The following is a 27508-nucleotide window of genomic DNA, read 5'->3' on the forward strand; positions in this document are numbered from 1 at the left end:
TTGACAGTCGATAAGCTTTTTGCGTTGAATAGCGTTTCCGAATCACTTATAATTTCAAAGACTGAGAAATTCCCAATTGATTATCTGCCAATACAGCTTACAGATATACAAGATAATTATTTAATGGTTTTGATCCCGATATTGGCCAAGCTTACATTACCGTTACTGTAAAGGTAAGCAAAACCTTTGAGTATTTTCCACAAACGATAGTGTGCTAACCGTATTCGGGCTTGGCGTACGCAAAAACAAGTAATCCTTTAATTAATCCCGTGCCACTGCGGTCAGATAGACTGCAATAGGGTGACCAATATTTACGAATTTACGGACTATATTACGATATCCAAATGTTTTGAGTTTTCTTGAGTGTTAATTCCGCCAATATTGCTATAATAACTAGTCTGGCCATAAATACGGTCACATAAAAACTTTTCTTTTTACAACTTTCTAATTATTTTGAAAATGGAACACGTATATTTTTTTAAAAACCTATTTCGATTTTGCGCTATTTCACATATTTTTTCGTATTCATTATTAAATTACAATATGGGATGGGGTGTTAAAGAAAATAGGATTGCAGTGATCGCCTTGCACAAAGTGTGTATGGAGCCGTCGATCAAATTCCAGACACTTCAAAAGCTTGGTATCAGCCGTATGTTCGTATATCGTACTATCAACAGATACAAAAACACTTCGTCTGTCGAAGACCAGGAGAGATCGGGGCGGCCGCGTGTTGTTAGAACTGCAAAGTCTGTTAATGCTGTTAAAGTCAGAATTCGTCGAAACCCCATCAGGAAGCAAAAAATCTTGTCGCGAGAAATGAAGATTCCCGGTAGAACTCTGTCGCTTATTATAAAACAAGACCTGAAGCTCGGTGCTTATCGCCGATATACAGGACATGCTCTAAATCAATATTTACAATTAAAGAGAGTGGATCGATCAAAACGCCTTCTGACGCTATTCGCAGGTTAAAGGCACAGAAATATCCTCTTTACCGATGTAAAAATTTTCACGATTGAAGAACACTACAATAAGAATAATCATAAAGTGTACGCTCACAGTTCTAAAGAAGCTGCTCAAGTTGTCAGGAAGGTACAACGTTGTCATCGGCCTGCGTCAGTGATGGTTTGGTGGGGGGTGTCTTTTCAAGGAGTCACAAAACTACATTTTTGTGAAAAAGGAGTAAAAATTCCAGCTAAAGTGTATCAAGATACAGTCTTGGAACATGTTGTGAAACCTCTCAAAAATACACTTTTTAAAATAATACCGTGGACTTTCCAGCATGACTCTGCACCTGGTCACAAGGCACGAACTACCCAAGCCTGGCTTGAAACTAACGTTCCGGGCTTTATAAGAGTTGAAGACTGGCCCTCATCTAGCCCAGACCTCAACCTTTTAGACTTCCAATTATAGTCAGTTTTAGAGGACATGGCCTGCTCTAAACGACACCTGATATTGAGTCTCTTAAATAATCTTTGGAACAAGCAGTGGCGAAATTTCCCTTGAAAACAGTGCGTAAATCCATAGATTCGTGGCCAAACAGATTGAAGGCCTGTATAAAAGCTAAAGGTGGCCATTTTGAATAGAATATTTTTTATTTTTTTGCTGAGACGTTAATAAATATGTTGGTATAAATTATAATAATATTACATTACTTCATTCAAAAAAAATAATAATTTTTATTTGTAACAGAACTTATGGCTGGACTAGGTATGTACGTTACTCGTACACTGGAGTACTTATTTAAAATGATAATACCGAATTAATTGTAGAAACGGTTTAATGTAAGTACTCGTTAATTACAATCGAAGCTTGATATAAAGAATGATGCGAGCAACAACCATTACTTGTCTATAAAATCAATGTGACAGATCCAACAACAACATTGTGGGTAATGTTAGAAAAATATTGACGCGTTGTGAAGTACCGCCGTGCATGTTTTTAGACGCCTGAACATCCTCCCGGCCGTTAAAAGTCTCCGAATTTTAACTCTCGACGAGTTCCTCCGCGGCTAGTAAGGGGCAGAGCCGTGTGAAGGGCCTCCGGTAACATCCATGGGTAGTTTGAACGTCAGCTACACGGCTTACACCATCAGGGCCAGGAAAGAGTTTGATGATGTGGCCCATACGCCAGCATAGTGGTGGCAGGTTGTCATCCTTTAGCAGTACTAGATCACCAACGTTCAGGGAAGAGTCATTAGTCCTCCATTTTGATCTTAGTTGGAGTTCGGACAAATACTCCTTCTGCCATCTACGCCAAAAATGCTGCTGGATTCGTTCTATCCGCTGGTATCGCTTCAATTGAGAAGCCTTGCAATCTTCTAAGCTCGGTGAATGTAAAGCAGTCAGCGGCCGTCCAAGCAGGAAGTGCCCTGGGGTAAGGAAAAGAAGGTCATTTGGGTCAGTGGACATAGGATAAAGTGGGCGACTATTTAAGTCGGCCTCCACTTGTGCAAACAATGTGGATAATTCCTCGAAAGTTAAATGTGTGTTGCCCATCACACGTCTTATGTGAAATTTTGCCGACTTGACCCCAGCCTCCCAAATGCCACCAAAGTGGGGAGCGTACGAAGGAGTGAAGACAAACTTAATTTCTTCTTCATTGGAAAAATCTAGAATTGACTTGCGATTAAGTTTTAAGAAGTTACTTATTTCCTTAGCTACTCCTACGAAGTTGCGACCATTATCGCTAAATATTTCTGCAGGTCTACCCCGGCGAGATATGAATCTACGTAAAGTAAGGATGAAGGAGTCCTTCGAGAGATCACTGACAGCCTCCAAATGGACACATTTGTATCTAAAGCAAATAAAAATACACAAATAGCATTTAGTAGTCTTACCTCCGCGCCCTTTCTTATTTAAGACAAGCAAAGGTCCAGCAAAATCTATTCCTACACTACGAAATGGAAAATCCACCGTAACGCGCTGTGATGGTAAATTCCCCATTAAGGGTGATAAGGTCTTACCCAGTGTCTTTTTACACAAAATGCAGTTATGAACAGTTTTCCTGGCGAGGTGCCGACTATTAATAGGCCACACATACTGTCTAACGCAAGCAAGAAGGAGCCGTGGTCCAGCATGTAATTGGTGAATGTGTTCCCTTTCAAATATTAATTTAGTGAGATGATGAGAGGATTGTAGCAAAATAGGATGTTTACTTTGATAAGGTACATCTGAAGCGTTCAGACGACCCCCCACGCGATTAAATTATCTGCATCCATGAAAGGTGTGAGTGAAATAATGTTAGACCTTGTACTAATGGACTTCCCTTTAGAAAGTAGGACATATTCAAGCGGAAAAGATTGCTGTTGTGCCTTACGGCATAAAAGATGAAATGAAGATTGCAGTTCCTGGAGGCTAAGAGCTCCAGAACGTCTAAGTGATTTAGGGTTCTGTAAATTATAAAAATATCTTAATATATATGCGTAATCACGTTTAATTTTATATAAACTACTATATTTATCAAATGGAATTATATTGTCAGATGAATTGTTTTCGATTTTAGCTATATTTAATTTTATTTCAGGAATTTCACAATCATCAATTTCAGAATGAGGTAATGTGGGCCAATAGATTTCTTCCTTATATAAAAAATCAGGCCCTGACCACCATATTTTATGGTTCTTTAACTCTTCTGGGTAGACACCGCGTGAAACCAGATCAACTGAGTTGTCATAGGTAGGTACATAGCGCCAACTAGAAAGATTTGTATGTTCTAGTATTTCTGCTACTCTATTAGCTACGAAAGTTTTTAATTTTCTAGAGGTTGTACGTAACCAAGTAAGGACGACGCTGGAATCACACCAAAACAACTGACGGGTAATCGGGAACCGAAGAGAGTCGACGACTGCCTTGTAGAGACGAGCGGCCAGCAATGCCGCACATAGTTCTAGGCGGGGTATGGTGCAAGCTTTGATAGGGTCCACCTTTGATTTTGAACATAAAAGTGTTACATGTTTTCTACCTGCACCATCAATGGACCTAACATAGACACAGGCACCATATGCCTTTTGATAGGCATCGCAGAAAGTATGCAACTCCGTCACAACAGGTGAGTGGCAAAGAACCAGTCTTGGTATCTTAATAAGAGTTAGATTAAATAAGTCACTAGAAAATTTACGCCAAGACTTTTCTATTTCTTTAGAAACATATTCATCCCATCCGACCTTATCAAGCCAAAGTTGCTGCATTATTAATTTAGGTATTATAATACAGGGGCTCAGCAAACCAAGCGGGTCGAAGACTTTAAATGATGACGATAAAATATAGCGTTTAGTAATTTTGCCATTAGCTGGAGGAACTTCAAACGAATAATGTTAACAATCTGTCCTAGAATTCCATCCGAAACCAAGAGCATTTGAAGATTCACTAATGATCAGATCAGAATCTGTAGAGTTTTCACAGCAAGCTTTAAGAACAGAAAGTGAATTTGATTTGTATTTTCGCAAATTAAAGCAGCCTGTTTTTAATGCATCTGACACAGCTCGTTGTATATATTTGAGTTCATTTTCGGAATTGCCGCCTGTAATTTAGTCGTCTACATAAAAATCGCGCTGTATTATTGTTTTAATAAGCGGATCCTCGCAGTCCTCTCCAAGCTGCCAGAGGCATCTCATGCTCAAATAGCTGCCACTTACGAAACCGTAAGTAACAGTATTTAAGCGTAGAATTCTAAGGGGTTGATGCTCTTCTTCTCTCCATACTATTCGCTGTAGATTTCGATCGGAATTTTCCAATCCCACTTGACGGAATAACTTCTCAACGTCGCCCGCCAGGATATACTTGTAAAACCGAGCTCGAATTAATATGGAGAAAAGTGAGTCCTGAATTTGAGGCCCCGTCATTTGTATGTCGTTGACACTGAGACCAGAGGTAGTGCGAGCCGATGCATCAAAAACCACTCTAATTTTTGTGGTCTCGCTGTCATCCTTGAAAACTGGATGATGAGGTAAGAAGTAGCATAAGCTCAGTTTTAAATTATTAAATGAAATTTCAGAGAGATGACCTAACTCCTCATATTGTCTAATGAACTGCACATATTGCGATTTAATATCGGGCTGCCTTCTGAACCTGCGTTCTGAATTATAAAACCTTTTTTTAGCTTGATTGAAGGAGTCGCCCAGACAATCAGGTGAGTCAATAAGAGGTAATTTAACTGAAAATCTGCCATTCTCTAGGCGGCAAGTGTGCTTCAAAAAATGATCTTCACATGCTTGCTCGCCTTCGCTTAAGTGTGATTTTGATGGGATTTCTTCCAATTCCCAGAATCTACTTATGTGTTCCATGTTGTCAATGTGACGAGCATTTGCAAGTATATTATTAGATTTAATATTACCTGTCTTGTTTATGCCGCAGGGGACCCCCAATCAACCATCCCAATCCCCTTTGAATTATGTAATTTAGGAAGGTTGGGTCCTAATGACCGCTGCTCACAACCTATTAAATCCCAAAACAAATCTGAGCCTATGAGTACATCTATAGAAGAAGGCCGATAGAAACTGGGATCAGCTAAGGTAATATTATCTGGAAAATTAAATGACTTAATATTTATGAATATTTGTGGTACTGCACCCGTTAGTTCATTCATTATTAAAAAGTTTGAAGTAATATTAAATGATGAATTTTTCGATTTTAAATGGGCAATGAAACATTCAGATACTGTGCCTGAGTCATTGTTGCCAAAACCGATTATTTTTGTAGCGTTAATAGGATTAGCCTTTAAAGACAACCTTTGTTTCAGGTTCAAGCTTATAAAAGAAGATTGGCTCCCACAGTCAAGTAGAGCGCGATCTGTTTCAGATTGATTAGTGTTAGGATTTACAACTTTGATCAAGGCGGTAGATAAAAGAGCTTGGTTGCTACAATTGGCTAGCGTCTCAGTGGAACTATTGGGGTTTGTTAAAGGAACGGCTTCGTTAGTAGGAAGATGCAATATCGTATTGTGTCTCTTGTTACATTCACGACAACGTCCTAAGCGACATTTGAACGCAGAGTGACCAGACCTTAAGCAATTAAGACACAATTTTAGTTGCTTCAGTAATACGCTTGTTTATGCTCTTTGCCTTAAAAGAAGGGCAGTCGTATATCCTATGGTCAGCAGAATTACAACACGGGCAGAGATATGATGAGGACGCTTGAGGTTGTGTATGATTGTTGCTGTTACTAATGTACACGTATGATTTAGAAAGGTTATGTTTCTGTTTGTTAGAAGTAATCTCCTGACGCTGCTTAATATGAGTATGCTTGGAGGTGTCTTCTGTCTTATTACGATTTAAAGACTCTAGTACAGAAGCACGATCATTTAAAAATTCAGATTAAAGAAGTCCTTTAGACTAGGTGTGTCAGTAGTCAACGCGTTACGATGTTCTTCCCATTTCCCAAAAGTATTATTATCCAATTTGGAAGCTACTAAATGGATTATTATTACGTCCCAGTGTTCTGTAGTTTGTCCTAAGTTGGAAAGAGCACGCAGATTTTTTGTTATATGGTCGACCAGGAAGCGTAGTGATTTCTCAGACTCCTTGGGTATAGAATTAATATTAAACAGTGCACTTAAATGGTGACTAATCAATAACCGTTTATTGTCGTAACGCTCAAGTAACAGGTTCCAAGCTTCCTTGTAATTATCAGAAGATACCTCTAGGTTTGATACAATTCGAGCTGCTTCACCATCTAAATAGGAAAGTAAGAAGCGGAATTTAATTATTGAACTAATTCTATTATTCTCACGAATTAATGATCTAAATGTATCGCGAAATTCCATCCAGCGAAATTATGATCCGTTGAACTTAGCTACTTGTATTAAAGGTAGCTTGAAACCCATCTCGTTGTGATCAAAAGGGCACTGACTTGCATTTTGAGAACTACTTGAATCCTGAATTCCCTCATCCCGACTATGCAACTGTAATAATTCCTGGGCTGTTACAATATTGCTAATAAATTCTCCTTCAATGTTCTCACGCTCTTCAAGTTCGTTCTCTAACTGACCAGAATTAATAATTTCTATTTGACTTTGAAGGTCGTCAAATTTCGTAGATAAAGTTTCGAATTTGCTTAGTTTAAGCGTAAGTTCTGCTCTTTGTGCAGCAGTAAATATTTCCAACATAGATAATCTTTCTAAATAATTCTTAAATTTAGTAACTTGACCCTTAACTGAACTACGTCTAACATTTAATTCGGTCAAGGTCTCATTCCCTAAACCCATTTTAATAGTACTTAAATTAGATTTTGGACGTCACGTAATAGAAACAAAATGTTGTTTGTATAAATCTCCACGAACAAGAAATTAAGTTATGTTTTAAATTCAAAATTATTAAATTACAAAATAAACCAAACAAAAGTTACGCTCACTCCCCTCGTTAGTTGTATTTGCTGCAGAGGAGACCGAAGCTGTTGGCTGCGATACACCTGCCACCTGCTACCACCTGACTCCACGATGTCGAGGTAGTACCGGAAAGCTAGCGACGCACGGGCAAGCCTGGAATGTTCGGCGAGATAATCACTAAACGGAATCAACGAATAAGGATACGGCAGTCTTACTTTAATTATACACTTAGCGAAGGAGATATTTTATTATAACTAATATATTTATTTAATTAACTACCTACGCAACATGAAGTTTATTGAACGAAAATTAGTTCAAGATTCAATTAAACTGCTTTGAATTCGTAAATTATTGTAATTTACTATTGGGAGCTTTAAGAATAACTGTTTTAAAAAACGATAACCATCACACAAACGTATGTAAATAACAAATAAAATTGTATGATGCAATAGTAAAAACTTTGACCTTTGAACTTATAGGTTAACAACCAACAACTAACACTGTTTGCACAAACGAAAACAATTCAAAAAATGGATTAAGAGGATAGGATGTAGATGTGATTTAATAGAATGGAAAGGAAAGGCACTTAGCTTGGTGAATCCTGCTGCGCTGCGGAGCGACATTGCAAATCTCATCAATGTCCGGCGATGCTAGATTCCTTCTATGCTATTCCCGTTGTATATTCCGAAGGCTGGTTGTGGCGCGGTGCTGACCGACTGATGGCTGCCGTGCTGTGCTGGCCAACTTCAGCTAGACTTTGAAACTGTGTAATAATTTCGGATTTCGATCCACTGTTCCGGTCCGTTTGGTACGTGTCCTGTCACGGTCGCCAATTATGTACGTTACTCGTACACTGGAGTACTTATTTAAAATGATAATACTGAATAAATTGTAGAAACCGTTTAATGTAAGTACTCGTTAATTACAATCGAAGCTTGATATAAAGAATGATGCGAGCAACAACGATTACGTGTCTATAAAATCAATGTGACAGATCCAACTACAACATTGTGGGTAATGTTGGAATGTTAGTTTTGAGCTGCTGTGAATCGATTCGTTCCCCTAGTTAAATTGGTTTTCGTTCCCTCCGCTCTCTACCCTCCACGAACCCTGGAGATGATCAACGATGATCAACGTCAGGTCCACGTCGGGGTTATAGGTCCAGTTGGTTAGTATCCACGCGCAACATCAAGTGTTCGCGATGAGACTGGTGGGTCAATCTATCTACCAGGGACCCATTATTACCCCGTCAGCAGGTCAGCGGACACCGTCACTTTCTGCTCACACGTAGAGGTTTCTGTGAGTCGTCGCTTTTATAATCACTAATTTCTTTCAAAGCTGTAATTTGTTGATAGTTTAGATCTGAAATAAAACATAAGGCTCAGGGGCATATAGAAGACCTCGAGACCTAAGAAGTAAACTATCATTACAGTAGTTGATACATTTACGTAGAGTGACAAAGAATATTTAATATGTAAAAAAAGCCTACCTGGAAAAACAAAAAGATTCCACGTTTCCAAGTTTATTAATATTTTGGTAAGTAGGTACGTCAACTGTTTAGGTACCTAGCAAATATAAGTCTATGTGATAAATTTCTACAATAGATCAGCTGTCAACATATAGTTTTAGACATAACCTCATTTTTATTTCGTCAATTGCTCATCTCCTAGATTGACAAATATTCCCAAATTTTCAATTATGGATTATTTAAATGTAAGCTTTTAAATGGTGCTACTTTCATCTTATACATCATCACCTGGGCCCAGGAATGTCTGTCAATCTCCTTTGAAAATTATGCGTAATATGCAAAAAAAAGACCTATACATGCACTGGATCTGAAACTTTGCTTAGGGCGGCTCTTTAACCCTTTGGATTTTATTGACTTAACATATAGCACTCGAAACATCATCATTTTCATCATTTCAGCCGGAAGTCATCCAATGCAGGACAAAGGCCTCCTCCAAAGATCTCCACGACGATCGGTCCAGAGCTACTCTCAGCAAACCTATTCCAGCGATTTTTAACAGATCATCGGTCTATATTGCGGGCCACAAAACCTAAAAAATACTTAAATAAAATGATATTAAAACAAAAAAATTAAAAAAGCCGAGAAAATACTAATATGATGGTAACCCTATTTAAACGAATTTCCATCGCCACGCTTCATTTCGAGTAATTACTTTTACATTTCACTTTTGCCAGATAATTTTCAGTCGTTTTAGCATCCGGTGGCTCAAAGCTATCTCTTACCTCGGTTTATTTTATCTTAATTAATCACACTCTATTTTAAACCTAATATCATTTTACTGCCGAGATTTTGTTGCCCTTAATTATTGGTCTTGAAAATTTTCATCTTAGATGCAGTGGCGGATTTACCAGCAGGCTGAGTAGGCTGGAGCCTTGGGCGGCAAATTTAATTCATAATTTTTTTATTTCGATTTACAAATTGAAAAAAAAATATACACATACAAAATACGAATTTCTAAAATTGGAGAGAAATTAAAATATTTAACAAAAATTGGAATATTCAGTGCTAAATAATAAATATTTCAACACCTCTACAAAAACAGTTGCTTTTATTGTGAGCTCCACAGAACGCCGTTAAAAGGGTAAATCTCACACGTTGGTCAGCTAAAGAGGATTCATGTAATAGTTTGAAAGAATCTTGGCCCAAAATTCTTAAAACTTTGTAATCGATCAACGATTATTGTGCCGAAAAGCCTGCGCGCGGCAAGAAGCAGCGGGAATGACCTTTTAATTTAGAAAAACTGGAAACTGCGGTAATGATTGTTGTATGGTATGTTTTTTTGGAGAGAATAAGCAAAGTGAATGTTCAAATTTAGATTTTTAACAAAGATTTTATTACCGTTGCTGATCTTTACGAGAGAGAGAATTTCAAGTACTTCGAAGAAAAGGCTATCGAGTTAAGCGTATCGAAAGAATATACAAGAGAGATGAAAAAAAGACAACCAAAACGAAAAAAAAGATTTGATGAAACACCCGATGAATATATTGGAATAGCTGCGAGTGATTACTTCAGGGTTAAAACGATTCTCGTTTTCAAAGATAGACTCATATCCGAGTTAGAAAAACGGCAAGAAAATGAGTGAGTTGTTACACTCAATTCTGACGGAAAAAGCCAGTTTTTTTGGGAAAAATGTATCCTAATGTTTTAGAAACAGACTTAGTTAAGGAATGCGTACATTTTCAAAGCTACCTTTTGTCTGAAAGGATTTCAATAAAACCAATTTCTGGATCATTAAAGAATCTGTCATCATTCCTGCTCGAACAGAATCTAGGAAACATTTATCCAAACCTATAGTATGATATAGTAATTCGTATGGCTCTTTGTACACTAGCGACAAATTGTTCACGAGAAAGAAGCTTCTCTTGCTTGAAGAGAGTAAATACCTACCTACGATCCACTTTAAGTCATGAAAAGCTAAACGCTGTAGCTCTCTTGTGCATAGAGTCTGAGCTACTGAACAAGATTTCGTACGACGATATAATAAGTGTTTTTGCAAATTTAAAGTCTTGTAAAAAAAGTATTGTAATGCTTATATAATTTAACTTAAATTATAATACTAACAAATAATTAAGAAAATATATATCTATTGTATTGTTTTTAAACTGTAAGAGAAATAATAAATCAACGTTCGTCAAATATATATTTTTTATGTAATCTTTATTCATATTATGTAAGTATTGTATAGTTTTAAGACATACCTTACCTTACTTTAAAAGTGCTACATGAGTGAGATATATTTTGCATAAAATAATGTTTTTTGATAATTCTTTACTGGAAAAATAATCAAGGATCTAACACGTTACCATAGTTCTCAAATCATTGAGAACTATGGTTAGTATCAACTAACCATAAGGGAAAAGTTGAGTTGATGTAACGAGGATGATGGAGCACAAATCATAAAGTTGGAATTTTATTGATAGAAAATTGATATGATTGTGGACTAAGATAAGATAACCTCTAAATTTTGAGGCGGCAAAAATTTAATAGCCTACGGGCGGCAAATCTGTAAATCCACCACTGCTTAGATGATTAGAATAGAATAGAAACACTTTATTAGCAGAAACACACAACTTCAATTTACAGTATAAATTTTAAAATAATAAATTAAATGAAATAAGTAACAAAAATTATATAAAATAAAAAAATTAAGGAACTGTGCGGCGCGTGATTCCCTGCTAAAAGGATCTCACTCAGAACGTTGCTGGTCAGTGCTCAAGACACCAACACCGCACTGGTTTTCAGCAGACCCTCGTGACATTTGGAGTAGATAGTTATGTAATTGTGATTAATTACAAAGGGAAGAATAAATTAATGATTAATCTGCTTCATACTAATAATGCTAATAAAACCTATACTACGATTAAAAATGCCATAAGAAAAATATATTGGTAACAAAACATCGTTATATCTTCAGTTAAGCAATGTCTTGAACCGTTAACCCTAACCACCGAGCCTCGATCCTAGCTCGCCACGAAAAAAAGTGTTTTCAGTCTTTGAATTGAAATTTACGTTTAATGGACTCTTTATAAGATCGGCAACGCTCTTAATATAGCGGTGATACAATTTTTTATGACAGTTTGAAACGAGACGAGCAGGGGCTCAGCTGATGGTAACTGATACCCTGCCCATTACAATGCAGTGCCGCTCAGGATTGCTGAAAAACCCAAAAATTCAGAGCGGCACTACAATTGCTATCTATCGTCACCTTGAGACATATGTTAAGTCTTATTTGCCCAGTTATTTCACTTGCTACGACTCCCTTCAGACCGAAACACAATAATGCTTACACATTACTCTTCACGGCAGAAAAAGGCGCCGTCGTGGTACCCATAATCTAGCTGACATGAAAGGAGCCTAAGCACTGAAGTCTACCACTGGGAGGCTCCTTTGCACAGGATACAAGATTATGGACTGCATTGTAATAGGCAATGCGTATCAATTACCATCAGCTAAACTTCCTGCTCGTCTTGTCCCTTATTTTCATTAAAAAAAAACAGTATGCTCGTTTGACCTCCTCTTTCATAAAAAGATACAAAAACACTACGAATTGACATGAAAGCAAAGGATACAGAAATGAGCGGGACATGTGACACGTCTATAAGACCAAAGATGGATCAACAGATATAAAAAGATAGCCGCTTGGACCTTAAGGGATACGAAATAAAGGCAGACCGTATGCTAGATGGGAAGACGAAATAATTCAGGCAGATGGTTCCAGCTATCTCAATCTTTAGAAGACTGGCAATCCTTGGCGGAGGCTTTAACCTGTAAAGTGGTTTTTGGCAGACTGTATGCTAGAAGGGAAGACGAAATTATTCAGGCAGCTGGTTCCAGCTATCTCGATCTGGAGAAGACTTTCAATTCTTGGAGGAGGGCTTCATCTGTAAAGGGGTTCTTGGAAACAAAAATTCAAGCCTATAATAGTACTTACATAGGGTGTGTTAATAATTGACGCGAAGTAAAGTTACTCCAAATTTAAAAGTTACCTTTGTCACTACACAATTACGTGACAGGGAGAAGTAATTTTAAACTAGTGAAACTTTACATCGCGTTAATTAATAAGACAATGTATGTATTAATAATTATTTTGAATACTATACTAACAGTATCAATTAACATTTGTAACTGTGTATTGCAAGAAATATGGGGCTTTTATATTTCGTTATTTTTTATTAATCATTTATAAATTCCTTTGCAAAAAAGCGGGCACTTTTTTTTATTCGAATACTTTTAGTATTAATAGTTGTTGGTGCAACAAAATAAAAGAAAAAGAACATTTTTGCTAAAAAAAATAGGTTTCGAATCGTATTATACTAAAACCATCTCCGAAACAGGCTGCATCTTATAGTATAAGTATTCGCAGTATAACCGAAGGAAAAAAAAAGCTCCGTTACATATTTAGCAGGTATAGTATTTTGAAGTGTGTAAAAATAAAATAAACACAAAGATAGGATATATAGTAAATTAAACTCAAAACGTAAACAGGTTAAATAAATAGTTTCTCTTCAACGCGAGCGAACGGGTTAGTAGATTTGCGGGCAGCGCTGTCTGTCTGTTGGTACTCAATTCATTAGTAGCTTATTACGGCCACCTGAGTTTCATTAGTGTCTACTACGTGAACTGACACGCGTGGCTGACATTACTAATTAATTACGTGCCTTCCGTAATTAACATTATAATGTTAATTTTATGTTTTATATACTAGTTCAGAATTTGTTATTTAGTACTGCAGTAGGTGTTTAAGCTCTTAGTATACTTAGTCTGGCCATAAATACTTTATTAGTTACAATTAAAAATAAACAAAATATTACATTTGAATTTGGAATCTGTCATTTTAGAATGATAGTTCATTGAGTTTTCTCATTTTGGCGCCAATATTTTCTAGAATATTTTGCGGTATTAAAATGAAGTGGGGTGGGGTGATAAAGACAACCAAATTGCTGTGATTGCATTACAGAAAGAAGGAATGGAGCCAAATGCAATTTTTAAAACTCTCCATACGCTTGGTATTACAAAAATATTTGTGTACCGGGCTATTAATAGGTACAATGAGACCTCCTCTGTTTGTGACAGAAAAAGATCTGGCCGTACACGTAGCGTTCGTACGAAAATGGTGGTCAAAGCAAGAAAGATTTTGATGAAGAAAGCACCTAGAACACTTCAAATAAGCTTTTTATATTTTAAATTGTTTTATATTAATGCATTTAACTAATACACAGTAAAAGTAATAAAAGTTATTTGCAATGGATTCTTTGTTTCAGTATTTATGGTAGGTATTTTGTAACAAAATCTAAATTTGTCATGTGGAATCTCACCAAATTACATTAAATAAAAAGAAGAATAAAAAGTTAAATAAAATAATACCAATAATCTAACTTTTACGCAAAAACTTATTTTAAAAATACAATACGGTAACAATCACACGCCTTTTAATCCTATAAAAGTATTTTATTTAAATGTGTAACGCTCGCGTTAATCAAAGAAAATACTACGTATGTATTAAGTAAGAATTATTTGTTAAAGATCAGAATATAACAAACAAGAATATTTTCAAAATTTCATTCAGCTACATCGCCCCTAAGGAGGTAATTAAAAATTCATTAAATTTTATAACGGCTTCATTTTGAAGTTCAAATTCGTCATTTTCGCTGGAAATGCTTTTAACTAGAAAAGTTTTTAAATTATTAACACAATCTCAAAATCACGGTGTGCTCAAACATAAATCACAATGACCAACGTAGCTTGGTGCCAAGCTCCCCTGTCAACAAATATTGGCATATTGTTGGTAATAATTCATCAAGATATTTGAATTTTCTAATCTGGCATATCCATTAAAATACAGTGCCGTTTAGTACCTATTCTTGTAATTTAAAATTGCGCTTGCGCGAAATAACTGTTCGTTTGCTGATGCTGTTTCTTTATCCGTGTGATATCAATAGCTAAGCTTAACAATGGGGCTGAGACATGGGCTTTAAGATGTGGTGCTGGATGAAGATGCTTCAAATCCCTTGGACACCATTCCACAGCAACCAATCCATCCTTCACACTCTAGGTGTTAAAACCAGACTCTCATCCATCTGCCTCCGTGGAATCTTAGAGTTCTTTGGACATACCGCTAGAAAAGATGGCCACAACCTCGAACAACAAATAGTTACTGGGAAGGTAGACGAACGACGCCCCAGAGGTCGCAGCCCTATAAGTAAGATGGTCTGACCAAATCCGCACATCTCTGGATACCGGACTTCATGGCACACTGCACGTAGCCAAAGACAGACACAGGTGGCGAACTATTGTCAAAAAGTTGAATCCTCAGAGAAACCACGACCCTCAGCAATGAGGAATACGACGCGATGAGGAGGATGATCAAAAGCTAAGCGCTCTTCAAAATCACAATAATGCTTGCTCATTATTGCTTGACAGCAGAAAATGCGCAGCCGGCGCCGTGGCTCCTAGCACGTATCATGTGCAAAGTTTTATGTTCTACCTAACAGCAACTAGCCCTTGTATATACAGCAAATATAAATTATATCGCAGGTACCCTAGCTCTGATTACATTGTGCAGGGTATATTGAACGGTAGACGTTAGCATAGCTATCCATTGAGGAGCGATCATCTGTAGAGGGGGCCGATGGCGGGGGAAGGGGGTGGTGGCAATTATTGAGCAAATGTAATAGCAGCATTGTGATAGCGTAGCGCTCGTCGAGCAGCGTTGATTAGTGGCTGGGAAATACGTGGAGACGCTTAAAACCTTAAATATTTCAAACTTATTCCAGCCAATCGGATTAAATCTTAAAGAATCGACAATTTATCACACACTATTATTTACATTTAAGTTCGTTCCGTTCGCGCAATCGCAGTATGATAAGCGATTGTTTTTATCTGTGTTTAAACTATTGTGTTCCTTCAAATTTTAATAGTTATACCCATTGCTTCCAATAAGTTTCAGATGCACTGAGCCGTTGTGCATTTAATCTGCTTCAGCTGAGTTGGAACTTCTACCACATCCAGAGACGTAGCCCAGCATACGGACTCCATAATAAGTGATCGTAAAGTATTAATAAAAAATAATATGTACTGTCACTAAAAACATACGTGTTGGTTTATAAGGTAATGTTTGGTACTAACTTATAATAACACAAGTTAATGAGTGATGATGTTGATTAAATTGTTTAAAAGTGTGGAATAATTGTTTGTTATTTGTTTCCATTCCATCGTTTTTGATTGCAATTTTTATTGTGAAACTATAAACAATTTTTTCTTGTGTATCATACGGTATTCCTTATTTTGTGAGGTTCAACTTTAAATGAAAAATAATTGATATTTTCAACCTAAATAATGCAATAGTCGTTAATAAAAATCTCAAAACATATTGTTGATGCCATTGCCACATTTAATATGGCTATTTTCATTGATTACAAACGTCTATATTAAAAAACGGTTTAAAAATTTATAAACCGTTTTTTAACCTGACAAATGTATTTTTATTACAAGAAATTGTTTATTTATGAATAAGTAAAGCATAATATATAAAAATTCTAGTTCTTTCGATTATTGAGCTGATTTTAATAGCTTATTTTGTGAAAAAAAAGTTAAGGTTACATCGTGGTTTCCTAGAACTACAAAACTTTTAATTATCTACAATAATTAATCAAATGTCATCAATTATTAATAATACGAATATTTTTCGTCTCTATAGCATTCTTTGTCCTTGATTATATTTGCGACGAGCCACGAACACGCCTCCTTCCATCCCCTATTATATTATCGAGATACAGCAAAAAGACATATCTGCACAATATACCTGTACGATTATTAACTTTATACCATTGTAATATGTATTATTTTACGTTAACACAAGCTATGTTTTTCGCACATGCCACTGTGCAATTTGATTTGTCTATAAAATAATACACTTTGAGCTTTGTCTGAGAATCATTGGGAGGCAAGTGATGTTTAGCATTCAATGAATTTAATTAATTAAAATCTGCTTTTATTATTGTAGGAATAATTAATTACGTATAACAATGAATGATTTTTAACACAGGAATGTCGTCCCGTGGAAATATTGCAAAAGCATTTTATAAGCTTACAGGAAAAAATGCACGGCGTTAGTCCTATCTGCAGGTAGGTATTTAACATATGTACTAAGCATTTCTTTTTTTAAAGAAAATTAGAAGAAGATTATGCTATCTTCAAAATTTATTCTGTTGTTATTGTAAATTATGTTCAATCCGATTGGCCTAAAGGTTAGATACCAGGCCATAAACCCAAAAAAAAAAGTTCTATCCGTCAATTTTGACATTTTGTTTAAAACCGCCTAAATAATTTGCCGCGTTAATTTTGATATTAAATTTTCTATTATTAATCGCATTAAATATTTTACGGCTTTTTGTAAAACTAAAATGGTAGGGAAGACTTTAATGTGAAGACTGCGTTAAATAGTTTTTTTATTAATTCTAAAGTGTATTGAAATTGTTATTGAAGAGTCAAACGCTGGACAAATTATGCCAATTGATAAAGTATTTTTCTGTTGAGATGTTCTTTATACTTTTAGGACTTACAATATAAGTACCTAACATAATTTATACGTCTAGATTAGAGTCTCTTGCACAGGCCAGGAATATTAGTTTAGTGTGCGTGACAAGTTACGTCCTACACTCGCGATTAGGATGACATTACATTGTGTTAGTATGGGTTTAGTTCTAAAGTCAATTTTTTTCGACGTTTTCACAGTTGTCATAGTCTATCTAGACGTATATATGATTTAAGATATATATATATGTATTATTGTAATATACCCTTGGTACCTCGATATTCCTAATGAGGCTTAGTTCTGCAGCATATGCGGTTAAAAATATTAGACAGCTGACTGACATAGATACGGCGCGACTGGTATACCTACTTTAGATATTTTTTTTGTATTATGTCCTATGAGAAAAATTAAAAAAAATAAACATTTTGACTGTTGCTTCTCAATATATTCTTGATAATGTTCTATATGTTCATAAGCACATTGAGGTACCTATTTGCTAGAAACTGTGACAATCATAATGTTAACACGAGGAACAAACATGAACTTGTTTTGCCTACTACTCGGCTAAGTCGAGTTAGTAAGTCTTTTATGTATATGCTTTTACAACAAGATCCCAGAAAATGTTCAAAACAAATGTATAACGATATTGAAAAGAATTGTTAAAAAGTGTTTGTGTGGTAAAGGTAACTATAACATAAAGGACTTTCTTAATGTTTCGTCCACAGATTGGGAATGAAGCGACCGCCCTCAGGTTATCAAATAATAAGTTTGATTGTACAATATTACTTTGTAAAAATATTTTATGATGAAAAAATAAAAGCCCGCTGAGTTTAATGCGCCCATTCTTCTCAGGTCTGAGGCATTCTTTTTGGAATGGGTGGTAGTTTTTGACTTTCAATAAGTGATGTCTCATCCTAATTTGAATCAATATATTTGAATTTGAATTCAAATATTTGATCAAAGACGCCAAGACTATTTTTAATCAAATAGGTACGTACATCTAATATATAAAATTCTCGTGTAGTCCGAAACGGATTGACCGATGCTCATCAAATTTTGTGTGCATATTGGGTAGGTCGATCGAACAACAACTATTTTCATCCCCCTAAATGTTATAGTCCAGTAAACTCCTATTTTTTTTTTATTTTTTTTTTTTATTTTTTATTGTGATTCAGCATTAGAAACACGTACAAATTCAATTTTTACCCGCCTACGATCAGCACCTATTTTTTTATCGTGATTTTAATATTATTCTATTACATTCACAGATACGCAATAGAGTTGCAAGATGGCAATCGAATATAATGATTATTGTAGTACGATAAATTTTATGTACGATATATTTGGTAGGTCTGAGAATCGGTCGTCATCTATTTTTTATACCTTAAAAATTTTAATTATTTAATTTTTTTAGTACTTTATATGGCAATACAACGTTTGCTGAGTCAGCTAGTAATATTATAATATATCCATTTTACCAGTGGGAGGCTCCTTTGCACAGGATGCCGGCTAGATTATGGGTACCACAACGGCGCCTATTTCCGCCGTGAAGCAGTAATGTGTAAGCATTACTGTGTTTCGAAGGGTGCCGTAGCTAGTGAAATTACTGGGCAAATGAGACTTACCATCTTATGTCTCAAGGTGACGAGCGCAATTGTAATGCCGCTCAGAATTTTTGGGCCTTTCAAGAATCCGGAGTGGCACTGCATTGTAATGGGCAGGGCGTATTACCATCAGCTGATCGTTCTGCTAGTCTCGTCCCGGATTTTCATAAAAAAAAACGACAAGATGTGGTGAGAAGTCTCAGCAAGAGTAGTATATTGAATTCGAATTGAAATTGACATATATAAAGGCCCTCTCCTTAAGGGAGGAGAACAATAATTGGCATTGTCAAAGACATTACTTAAAACTAATGTTGCCGATCGACACTCACTACGAAACAATTATTGTTTTAAACAATACTAATCAATGTTAAGCATTGATAAAAAGAACAGAAAATAATTTGAGAGCATTTTTACCTTACACTTTACGTATAACTTCTGCTAGAAAGCATTGTTCTGAACATCATACTTAGCAGTATTTTAAGCAGTAAGTTAAAATATGGCGTTCCGCGCAATTTCGAAATGCTCTGAATATAAATAGACAATGGCAGACGCGTTACTTGTGCCATTTGCTAAGAGGCACCATTGTTTAATGCCACAATTAGTTGTGTATTCTACCTCGAATGAAAGAAACTGACCAAGTCGCTGGACACTGCAGCGTGCTTAAACCGTTTTGATACTCCATATACTGATTTTAATTATACGGTGCAGTTTTGAAATGAAATGAAATGAAATTATTTAATTTGCTTTGGAATATACTATCCAGCTTAAATTAAAAGCATTCAAAAACTTAACTCTTATTTAAATATTCATTAATACTATAAAAATTATGTTCAAGTTGCCATTTAAACAGTCTTGGTATAAACATTTCATTTGACAGTATTTTCAATTCCCCATGCAATTTGATTTATAATTTTATATACATGTTATGGCTATTTTTAAGAAAAAATTTTGTTTTGATTGTTTGTGTTGTGTTGAGACCTACGTAAGCATTTTGGGCAACAAAACTCTCTGAACATAATATGAACCATTTCCCCATATTAGTAGTCCATAGCGTAAAACTGATGCAACGTATCTATGATAGGCCTAGTAAAGGATAGCCTGTGTGTCATATATTTCTTACCCTGTTAAGTACGTAGACAAAACGATTAATTTTGTTACGAACTTTGCCAATATTACTAGAGTAGTTGAGATATTTATCAATCTGTATTAGCAAAAAAAAATCATTTCAATTTCATTTATAACTATATTATTATATTTTATATTTAATTGCATTTGTTGACGCCCTTTTACATTAAACTGTATATAATTTGTCTTTGATAAATTAGCATTTTGAGCATTCATGTCAAGCCATTTGATTATCTTATCCAATATTCGTACTCTTTATTATGCTCAATATTGCAATTGCAATATCATCAGCAAACGATAGGATCGATAATTAGTTACTTTAGGAAAATCATTTAAATAAGGTAAAAACAAAAGTGGCCCCAATACACTTCCCAAAGAACTTTGTGCTTCGTTCAAACAAATTGTGGAATAAGACCCCTTGCACTACGCAAGTTTCCAGGATAATGCGACTTGACCTTCAATAAAAAGCACGTACACTTCCAAAAAGGATTGCAAACTTCCTGTGATTCTTTAGTGCAGCAAGAGAATGTGAGCGAGGGTGATTACTTGGCATCAGTTGACTTGTATGTTCGTGTGTCTTTCCTTCCATAAAGATTTCCGTCTGTGGGTTGGCATTCTGGACGATTATTTTTCATAATAATCCGCTAATGGTTTGACCCGTTATTAGACATTACCTGAATATCTCTGACTTATCAACGCAGCAATCAATAATTGTAGTTGGCAAACAACTTAGTCTTGAATGCTGAATTTCGAAACTGCTTTATTTTATAATAGACGCATCTGCTAATGAGGGATATTTGTAAATTTTAATTCTTTAAAAAAGGAGGAATTGAAACGATCAAATTCCGGTCACTATAGCACTCCAGGGTAACTAACTGTGAAAGAATTTGTTGGTACGAATATAAATATTTTTATTCTCATGTGTGATATTTTAGTCTCAAATGTACGAGCAAATGAATCAAATAAAAATCAGCCAAAAATTTCATATTGGATCACAATGTTAGAAAGATTCAGAAATAACCAGTGGCGTAACTATACCATCTGGGGCCCGTTGCAAATTATTTTGATGGGGCCCTATCAATAAAAGTCATCACGTTGTACTCAGTTTAATTTTAATCTTCGAGATTTTTGGCGTACTCAATTACACGTTTTATATATACCACTGATCGCCATAGGCCTCCACACTTAGGCGAGAAGGAATGGTCTGTAGTCCCCACGCTAGCCTAATGCGTACTGGAGACTTCACATTCATCCATAGAACATAATATCTTTTTGGTTAGGCATTTATACTGCATTAAGTATTAAGATAAAAGTAATTTTAACAGTATTATCACTATAACCAAAAAAAGAACAAACGAGATTTACAGTAGTCTGACATTAAGACAGTAAGCATGTGTGACATTTAATATCCTACTCTTTTGTCGATAATTTTTAATTTGCATGTATGCTTTGGATTTACCCATCTCTGCAAATAAAAAAATCATAAAATTTAAGTAGCTTGGAACTTTTATTTTAAATTAGAAATATTAGAGAAAAACAAAATAATTGCAATTAAAAAAGAAAGAAGTTACACATTAAAAATAATGTATTACTTCGTTATAACTGTAACAAGGTATCCACTTTAGCATAAAATTTCTATTTTCCATCCGCACAAGGATCAAACCTATCTGTGTGCAGTATAGCCGGTGGCTGTCTAAATGATAGCTGTTCCGAAACGTGGATGTATCCCAATTCATATACGAAATACTTGGAATAGGCATATTCTTTAATCAAGGCATTGTTAGGACTTTTGTAAGTACCCATTTTTTGAACATTTTAACGGAAATTTACAGAACAATATACACTCAACCGTATTGTATGTACAATTAACGTTATCTTGATTCTGCCCTCAAGTTTGTCCGCATTAAGGCCTAATGGTTTACTCGCCTTGCAATTACTCTATGACGACCCATACAGCCCAGTGGTTAGTGACCCTGCGCACTGAGAAGTGGTCCCGGGTTCTAATCCCGGTAAGTGCAAACATTTATATGATGACTGTGGATGTTTGCTTCCGAGTCATGGATGTTTAAATGTAATGTTTAAAGTCAAAGTCAAATAAACTTTATTCTATTAGGCTTAAACTAAGGGCTTTTAAGTCTTCACTACAAATATTTATTTTATATAACTTTTTTTTACCGAAATATGTTTGTAAAAAGTTCAGTTCGTTTAAGTATGCAAGTACCTGTTATTTATTTGGTTGCAAATTGAACTTATATGTATTTTTGATAAATTGTACGTAATTTTAAAGGAAATTATGTAAAGAATTGAAAAAAATATGGTTGCCAGCTCTCAGTAAGCCACAACATAAATGTTGACAAGTGTAAGCAGGTACTCTTTTGTTGATAATTTACAGTCATCTGTTAAATTAAAATTGAAGCTAGTTAGAAAAAATTTAACAAAAAAACAACCGCCTCCAAAAACACTATTCCAAAATAATATATATAATTTGCACTAATAAGTATAAAAATAATTGCGTATTTACCCGCTCTCGCCTCTCACCTCCTCACGACTCAAGCACATCTCACCTATGACTATGTATTTAGTTACAAGCCTATCTTGGATGACACCGACTCCAAAAATTACAATAATCGTAACAAGAATTAGATTGTATAAAAATATGCAATTATTTTTATACTTTTTAGTGCACATTTTATCTATTGTTTTGGAATAGTGTTTTTGAAGGCGGTTGTTTTTTAGGTTATTTTTTTTTTAATTTATGATATTTAGTGAATTTGAAGTACACTAACTAACAATTTGATATGTGTAATTATACAAAAAATTTTCAATGCAGCAATGAACGTAAGTACTTTGCAATTTGATTACAGACAGTGTTACCGTTACTTTGTCATTGATTCCGTTATCAGAATTCAGAACCTAACCAAACTCTTACCAAACTATCTTTGAAGTATATGCTTTCCAATAAAAATAATCACCGAAATCGGTTGGCGCGATATTGACTTATTCGTAAATTTATTATCCACTTTGCTATACGTATGTATAGCAAACTTTAAGACTTTTATGGTTTTCTCATGGATTCCATTGTCAGATCTGGACCAAATTACAATGGGACCATTCGGGAAGCACCAGCTCTCAAATAAATTGAATTATCAAAATCGGTTCACACAGTCGAAAGTTTTGAGGTAACAAACATAAAAAAAATACTGACGAATTGAGAACCTCCTCCTTTTTTGAAGTCGGTTAAAAATGCTCTTTGATTGAGCTCGTTTAAGTAAGTATATTGTATTAATTATATCGTTGTCTTGTAGCCGTAGTACAGGCTATGCCTTGTCAGGGACAATATAATTTGTGTAAAATTATGTCAATATTATTATTATGATATTCTTATTCGCACGCATTTCAACCACGGTAAAAGTGAAAGTTTTTTTCACATTATAGACATTTAACTAAAAATTTTTAGAATAATATTCCATTAAGGGTATAAAATCGCTTTGTCGATCTTAATTTTATACTTGGAAAATTGGAATGATAATGGGAAATAGTAAAAGAAGACTATGTCTCTAACTAAATGAGTAATAGTCTATACACTACACGGTCAGCTGGTGCAAACTATAGGCGCCGCCCGACCGTCACGCGACGTGCAACACACAGAGGAAAAAGTTTGAGACGGTGTAATAAAAATTTCACTTTAACAAAGTGTGCGAGGGAGATGAACATCTTTAACGGAGAGACAGCAAGCAAGTAGTACTGTAATCGATTTCTATTGACAAGTCGTAAACAGACAGCCATGGTTGACATTAGCCCCTTAGTATTGTGAATATTAAACCTCTCAAGTCGATTGACAAGTCAAAATTGGTCACGTTTTATCGGTAGGTATGTCAGCTGGTATATACGCTAGTATATTCTAAGTCTATGATTTATTTGGACGCGACCAAAGATTCGTACTGCTCTCCCTTGGGCACTCATAAAATTTTTAGGATAAGAGTATCCTATATCCTTTTATGTACCCCCGACAATGTGTTAATGTGTGACGTTTAATAACTGTGAGTTTCTCGCCACTTCTTCTCATGAAAGCTCTTCCTTTTCCGTGCGCGGTGGTAACACGTAAAAAAGAAAAAAAATGAGATACTTATGTGTCATTTCCTTGACCAAGATGAATAAAGTGATTTTGATTTGAATATAGTCTCATTGTATCACTAAACATTTATTACAAGACTGGAGAGTTAGAGAGAGGCCAAAAAAAATTAATGAAAAAATAAATTGTAAAACATTAAAACTGTAAAATATACTTTAGACAGTGGCAATTTGTGTTACTTCTCGTGGTGGAAAATGGTTTAATGACAATAAGAGACGAGACGAGCAGGACGTTCAGGATGAGCAGGACGATGGTAATTGATACTCCCCGCCCATTTTAATGCAGTGCCGCTCAGGTTTATTGAAAAACCCAAAAATTCTGAGCGGCACTACGATTGCGCTCGTCACCTTGAGACATCAGATGTTAAGCCTCATTTGCCCAGTAATTTCCCTAACTACGGCGCCCTGCAGACCGAAACACAATAATGCTTACACATTACTGCTTCACGGCAGAAATAGGTGCTGTTGTGGTACCCATAATCTAGCCGGTATGCCGTGCAAAGGAGCCTCCTAGAGGTAACTCTCCACTCTACTTTTATTTGAATAAAAAATGTAATGGAAGTGTTTACTTTTTAAATTAAAATGGCAAATTAAACATTCAACTTGTATTTTGCCTAAAACCATTAGGGTTGTACATTTATCGTTTTTTAGATGTCTCTGAGTTGAAACAGACCGTGGAATGAATCTCGAAATAATTGTGAACATCATATTTGTTCAGTATTCCATAAAATAAGAAATAAATTAAAAAATTCATGGCACTGTCTACGGTGATTTAAATCACTTAGGAACATGCCTTAGAAACAGACGCATATTATGTTCCATGTCGATGGCGGGTCAAGTTACGTTTCATCATCATCAGTGGGAAGACGTCCACTGCTGGACAAAGCTCTCCCTCAAAGATCTCCGCGACTATCGGTCCTGCGCCGCCCTCATCCAAAGTATTCAGGCGATCTTGACCAGATCGTCGGTCCATCTTGTAGGGGGGGGCTACCAACACTGCGTCTTCCGGTATCTAATGTCTATGCACCATTCGAGGATTTTATTGCCCCACCGACCATTTATATGTCGAATTATGTGCTCTGCCCACTGCCACTTTAGTTTTGCAATCATTTGGTCTATGTCAGTGACTTGTTTCTCTACGGATCTCCTGATTTCTGTTCTTAATTGTCTTAATTTGAAGCCGAAACGTATAATCCGCAATGCAAGACACTAATATGTGTAAAAGATGATTTGATATAATAATTTGATCGAACATAGTTTTTTTCATAGTATTGTATCTGGTCAACCCTACCCTCAAAATATGTCTATTTAGGCTCCATTGTATTGCGCCGAAAAAAGTTTTCATTTGTCCATTGTGATGCTCTTTTGTTTTATGAGATACAAAGCTTTGGATACACGGTTTTTATACAAATTGGGGAAGAGTTATCCAAACGTTGAATCTGTATTTGTAGCATATATTTATCGAATACACTTTTGTAAAGTCCATTGCTCGCTTTTGGCAGACATTATATTTTGTTTCGAAATATTTTCTGTATCATTTTATTGTGTTGTTGGTTGTAAATATATGTTGGATGCAGCACATTACAAACTAATTTGTTATGTATATTAGTTATTACAGTCATTGTAAAATACTGTATTTGATTGAAAAGAGTAGCCGTTGAGTTTCTTGTATGTTCTTCTCACTTTTTGGGAACATAATTATGGTAAGTTCAGTAATTTAAAAGAAATATTTGTAGTGACGATTCTAAAGCGCTTAGTTTAAGCCTATTTTAATAGAGTTTAATTACATTTAGAAATTATTTTTTGTTAATGAAATCAGTATTATTATATTATCATATAGGTACACCAATTCACTTTCACGTTAGGAGCAAACATTCACACAAACCCTGATCACCATCTCGGCCAATGCTCTATTTGTAACACCAGAGGACTCACAAGAGCGTTGTCGATGTTATAAATCATTGAATAAACACATCGGTACGTGGCGATCGAGGATCAAACCGTGGTGAGAGTAAACATATTGTGCCACCGACGCATAGAGGACAGTTGCCACATATATTAAGGTGTATAATGTATTTTTTATGATTATTGTTTGGTAGCTATACCCGTGCGTTCATAAGTCGCCCTTGTAGCTCTACGTAAAAGGGCGTATTACCAGACTCACTGAAGTCGGTATCGTATCGCTTTGTCCTCCCTGCTGCAAGTGAAGGAACAGCATTTCATAAACTCTTATCAATATGAATGATACACACGATTATATCTAATTATTTATTCACACTCATATTTTTTTAAAGCAACACAATCCTTTTTCTGGCATTTGCTGTAGTAGCGTTCATGTATTGCATATGTATTTCTACTAGTTGCTTAACAAGATAAGTTGTGTCAACATTCGTGTGAACAATGAATTCAAATATTTGTAACTGTTCTAGCGCCTTCCAATTATCCTTATGTTTTACCGCAACACTAAATAGTTCGGTTAGCATATCTTTGTTTCTTTTTATCATGCTCAAAATGAATCCAGCCTTATATGCAGGGGTCTCTCTGTGTTGTTGTTTTATCCCATCAACTTTTTTTATTTTCGATTCGGTATCATGTAATGTTTGTTCGACTAATAAAGATATTTTGCTTTTAAGATTTTCGTCTTTGTGTTTATTATCATTGGCTTTTTCGCTTCCTTGTCTTGTGTAATTTTTCTTCTGCGAACTAGAAACGGGCCAATGTTTTCTACCATCTATACTTTTTACAGTCTGGACTGTAGTCATTTCCTTATCTTGATCGAATACTTTTCTCTGTTTTGATATAGGCTCTGAACTTAGTTCTATAAAATGAATCCCATCTGCATTTTGGACTTGTAGTATTGCTGCAAAGTAAATATTTTTTACAAAAAAAAAATATTTTTAACATATATTAAAACGTTTTATTTACTTACCAGTAAGAATAAACACTATAAACCACATGTTTCCACAATCATAAGTACATTGTAAGATGTGTAATTAGTAATTTAATTACCTGTAGTAATTAATTATGATTAAGATTTCGATTGTACTTTCAATTTAAATAATGTTCTTATAGATGCCTGTATTTATATCTTTATTAATTACGGAACGATCTTTATCTTGTTTTTTTTTTACTTTTTTAACCTCTGCTGTCTGCAGCGACACAAAGTTGTCAAGGTAATGTAGACATGGTGTCGGTATCCAATAGATACGTTAAGGGTACGGAAAATTCGCGATACAGAATATTCTAGAATACCTATATTATTTCAAT

The 27508-nt window shown here is 35.3% G+C and overlaps 1 protein-coding gene across 3 annotated transcripts in view; it reads left to right on the plus strand.

Moving 5' to 3' along the window:
* LOC126972445 (chitooligosaccharidolytic beta-N-acetylglucosaminidase) overlaps positions 1 to 27508 on the plus strand; it is a 561898-nt gene that overhangs the window by 105879 nt on the left and 428511 nt on the right. The gene's annotated exons all lie outside the window — the stretch shown is intronic.

This window comes from Leptidea sinapis, chromosome 26 (genome assembly GCF_905404315.1).
Source record: "Leptidea sinapis chromosome 26, ilLepSina1.1, whole genome shotgun sequence".
Taxonomy (NCBI): domain Eukaryota; kingdom Metazoa; phylum Arthropoda; class Insecta; order Lepidoptera; family Pieridae; genus Leptidea; species Leptidea sinapis.